Source organism: Daphnia pulicaria, unplaced genomic scaffold, assembly GCF_021234035.1.
Source record: "Daphnia pulicaria isolate SC F1-1A unplaced genomic scaffold, SC_F0-13Bv2 h1tg000187l, whole genome shotgun sequence".
In the NCBI taxonomy this organism is placed as follows: Eukaryota; Metazoa; Arthropoda; class Branchiopoda; order Diplostraca; family Daphniidae; genus Daphnia; species Daphnia pulicaria.
The window spans coordinates 2,060-6,731 of record NW_025804871.1 but is presented as its reverse complement, the minus strand read 5'-3'; the positions used below and the strand labels follow the sequence as shown (position 1 = coordinate 6,731).

At 49.0% G+C, this 4,672-nt stretch overlaps 1 non-coding gene across 1 annotated transcript; it reads left to right on the top strand.

Moving 5' to 3' along the window:
• Window positions 1-1,449: 1,449 nt before the first annotated feature.
• Window positions 1,450-3,742, top strand: LOC124319614. Its single transcript, XR_006913311.1, has one exon. It is a non-coding gene; the product is annotated as a small subunit ribosomal RNA (ribosomal RNA).
• The last annotated feature ends 930 nt before the right edge of the window (window positions 3,743-4,672 follow it).

The following is a 4,672-nucleotide window of genomic DNA, read 5'->3' as shown; positions in this document are numbered from 1 at the left end:
AAGCCACCAAACAGAACGCTTTCAAATTATTTCGTGCGGCGTGCGCATATTTCACATTTTGCCGTTTGACGGAAGCTCGTTGTGTGGAACACAGAAGTGGAGATGGACGGAGTTGAAGGGGGGCGAAGACGGCCCGGTCGGACAAAGTCAAGAGATTGAAATATACGAGAGAATTGGGTGGAAGTGATGGCAAATCTATAAAATTCAAAAATCGGATGAGATGCGAGGACCGCAAAATGTGGCGTCGACTCTGACTCTCTTTTACTACGAACTTCCCTTCGACGGAAGATATCGAGAGCTGAGCTGAGCGCCCGCTGAGTATGGCCGGCGTAATTACAAACGAGTTACGGTTGGAGCTATATCGATTGTACGTATCCCGAACGTTCATCGAACAAGCCAGATCAACTCGGCGCCCGGTAAGATGTACGCTCAGTTATGGCCATGACACACGAAGGGAGAATTCAAACGGCTGTGAGTGTACGGCCCGCCCGGAGTTGTGTGTAGGCAGTGACCTCTCAAGAAAAAACGTAAAAAATTTTTTTTTGACAGTCACCGGTCTGCGACAAGTAATCAGTACGAAACTTGGGTGCAATGCAAAAAACATTTTGAGAATCCTTGCTTGACAACAACGAATCTAACACGATAAAAAAAACGATCCCCATCGGTGTACCGCTTGCTTTTCTCGCGCTTCGGCGCAGAATCGCTTATTCAGCTGCCCTTGGAATATGTTCGTTTCGTGCATACTTGATCTCGGTCATTCTTCGGTGAACTCTTAAAGAATTGCGCACTTTTATAGGGGTAGTCTGGTTGCTTGTCTCGACTTGAAATGATTTGTTTTTTTCCGCCCATGACTTTCTATACGATGCCTCTATGCTGGCCTCTGACCGCGGTTGTTCCGAGTTTTCTCTTTCTCTTCGAAAGTCTTTGCGGAAAATTCTGCCTCGTGTGACCGTTGAGCGGTGAGGTGTGTGTGTGTGTGTGTGTCGTGCGGGGTGATGCGAGAGTGTGCCTCGGCGGTGGAAAAATAAAAATAAAACTCTGAGCCCACAAAAATTTAAAAGATGTATGCTTGTCAGCTTAGTAAAGCAGGCTTGACTTATGAGCATACAGCACGCCACATATGACCGTCGAAAACCGTAATACGGGAAAAAAAGTTGATGAATATATCAAGACCGGTCGAATGAATCCGATTCACTTTGGGCTCATAGACCGTTGAATGGTCTTTGACTTTGGAAATTGAAATGAAAAAAATCCAACAAACGGATCGGATCGGTGTTTCTCTTCACTGGGACTCGCTGTGACACGCCAGGCGTTGCGATCAAAAATTTTAGTTTCCGAAGAAAAAGAAAAAAAACGAAAAACGTGTTGATTTGGTGTGTGTTTGGTGATGCGTGGGCGAAATAAAAACCCGCAACTCGCCGGATGCATATCAAACAAACATACACGAAATACCTGGTTGATCCTGCCAGTAGCATATGCTTGTCTCAAAGATTAAGCCATGCATGTCTAAGACAAGCCGCTAGACGGCGAAACCGCGAATGGCTCAATAAATCAGTTATGGTTCCTTAGATCCACTCCATCCTACTTGGATAACTGTGGTAATTCTAGAGCTAATACATGCACTCGAGCCTCGACTGCGGGCTTTCGGGCTCGCAGAAGAGGTGCTTTTATTAGATCAAAACCAGTCGGGGCCGGGCTTTCGGGCTCGCGCACCGTACCAATTTTGGTGACTCTGGATAACTTCACGCCGATCGCACGGCCTTCGCGCCGGCGACGTATCTTTCAAATGTCTGCCTTATCAACTGTCGATGGTAGGTTACGCGCCTACCATGGTTGCAACGGGTAACGGGGAATCGGGGTTCGATTCCGGAGAGGGAGCCTGAGAAACGGCTACCACATCCAAGGAAGGCAGCAGGCGCGCAAATTACCCACTCCCGGCACGGGGAGGTAGTGACGAAAAATAACGATACGGGACTCTTCCGAGGCCCCGTGATTGGAATGAGTACACTTTAAATCCTTTAACGAGGAACCATTGGAGGGCAAGTCTGGTGCCAGCAGCCGCGGTAACTCCAGCTCCAATAGCGTATATTAAAGTTGTTGCGGTTAAAAAGCTCGTAGTCGGATGTCTGTCTTCGCCGGGCGGCGCCGCTCTGAATCAAGGGTGTTGCGTTTCACGCTCTGGGAGCCCGGGTGTCAAAGCCCGACTCTCTTCACGGTCGGACAACATCGCCGGAGTGGTGGTCGGTGCGTCGTTGTTGTATCTGCGGCCAGAGTTGGAAAGTTCTTTCGGGTTCTTTTTTAAATTTTGGTCGTAGTTGACTCGATTCGCTCCACCCAGTCAATCGTTCGGGGTGCCCTTCACCGGGTGTCTCGGGCGGCCGGCAACGTTTACTTTGAACAAATTAGAGTGCTCAAAGCAGGTGTATCCCAACGCCTGAATATCGCAGCATGGAATGATGGAATAGGACCTCGGTCCGATTTTGCTGGTCTTTTACTTTTGGACCCGAGGTAATGGTCAATAGAGACGGACGGGGGCATTCGTACTGCGGCGACAGAGGTGAAATTCTTGGACCGCCGCAAGACGAACAACAGCGAAGGCATTTGCCAAGAATGTTTTCCTTGATCAAGAACGAAAGTTAGAGGTTCGAAGGCGATCAGATACCGCCCTAGTTCTAACCATAAACGATGCCAACCAGCAATCCGTCGGAGTTACTCCAATGACTCGACGGGCAGCTTCCGGGAAACCAAAGTCTTTGGGTCCGGGGGAAGTATGGTTGCAAAGCTGAAACTTAAAGGAATTGACGGAAGGGCACCACCAGGAGTGGAGCCTGCGGCTTAATTTGACTCAACACGGGAAACCTCACCAGGCCCGGACACTGGAAGGATTGACAGATTGAGAGCTCTTTCTTGATTCGGTGGGTGGTGGTGCATGGCCGTTCTTAGTTGGTGGAGCGATTTGTCTGGTTAATTCCGATAACGAACGAGACTCTAGCCTGCTAAATAGGTGACGGGTTTTATCAATTGAAACCGAAGGGAGTACGGAGGCGTCGGGATCAGGTGGCGGCGATTCGGGTCTCGGTGGGACTGGTTCCTTTAGTGAGGCAATCTCTCGGCTTGGTTTCGTTGTGCTCTGTTCGTCGGGTGTACGGCCTTCACGGGTTGGTTGCCTGGCGGATGAGGTATGGCGGGGGCTTTGTCGGGAATGTCTCGCGGGGGCTGGCTCTATTGTTATTCGGTCGTCGTCATCCCCGGCGATACCTTCTGCTCTCGCGTCCGTCACGCAGTCTTCTTAGAGGGACAAGCGGCGTCCAGCCGCGTGACAGTGAGCAATAACAGGTCTGTGATGCCCTTAGATGTCCTGGGCCGCACGCGCGCTACACTGAAGGAATCAGCGTGTTTCACTCTCCCTGTCCGAAAGGACCGGGTAACCGCTGAACCTCCTTCGTGGTTGGGATTGGGGACTGCAATGATCCCCATGAACCAGGAATCCCTAGTAGGCGCGGGTCACTAGCCCGCGTCGATTACGTCCCTGCCCTTTGTACACACCGCCCGTCGCTACTACCGATTGAATGATTTAGTGAGGCCTTCGGACGGGCTTGTCGGGGTGCCGTCGAGTGGGGAGCAATCTCTGCCCGTGCGGTGCCTACCAACGGCGAGACTGAAAGATGGTCGAACTTGATCCTTTAGAGGAAGTAAAAGTCGTAACAAGGTTTCCGTAGGTGAACCTGCGGAAGGATCATAAACGAACAAGACAAATGTTTTGCGCATATGGCTTTGGTTGAGCACGAAACAACTAAAAGTTGCAAAACAAAAAAACCCCATCAAAAGTCTTTCGGCGTAAGACATCGTATGAACTATGTGTGGGTTGACGGAAGAAAATCATTTATTTTGAACGGGTATCAGGCGCTCTGATGCGCGGTGGTTTAAAGCGGATTCGCCTTTTCAAATTGATTTTTCTTTCCTCTCGGCTCAAAAAAAAAACACAAAGTCTTTCGATTTGGTCTATGGCCGTGAGCAAATTCTTCCTGCTTCGATGGTGAATGTCTCTATAGATTCATTCGACCTTTAGCGGCGCTCACAGTGTTGACGTTAGTAGAGTGAAGAATACGATAGCCCGCCTGGGCCGCGAGTACCGAAGGAACAATAAAGGAGATTTTATAAAGTCTTAGTCCCTAAATCAAACACTTTGAAAAATAAAAACTCGGTGGATGGAGAGTCGGAAAAAAAAAAAACATCAAGATTTTGAACGGGTATCAGGCGCTCTGATGCGCGGTGGTTTAAAGCGGATACGCCCAATCGAAATTGTTTTTTTTTGTTTCTCTCTTCGTCTTCGGGATTTTTTGATTCTCGGTGGGGGACGAAAGTGTGAGACTTTACTCTGGACGTTCTTTTCGGGCGTAGATACTCGTGGTTGCGTGCGTGTGCGTCGTATAGACTAACACTCCAAAGCCCGACACTATGCCGTTGAAAACCGAATGTTTTTTAAGCTTGCCCTTCGCCCTCTCGATGAAGTAGGAAGAATTCAAAATCACAATAACACACTAAACCCAAATTCTAGTACGAGTGTTTATCGGAACATTTTCTTTCTGGCTTTCTTTCTCCGCCCTCGCATTCATTTGCTTGGGCGGGTTGGAGAAAAAGAGAGAAGAAAAACGAATATGTCGTTTTATAT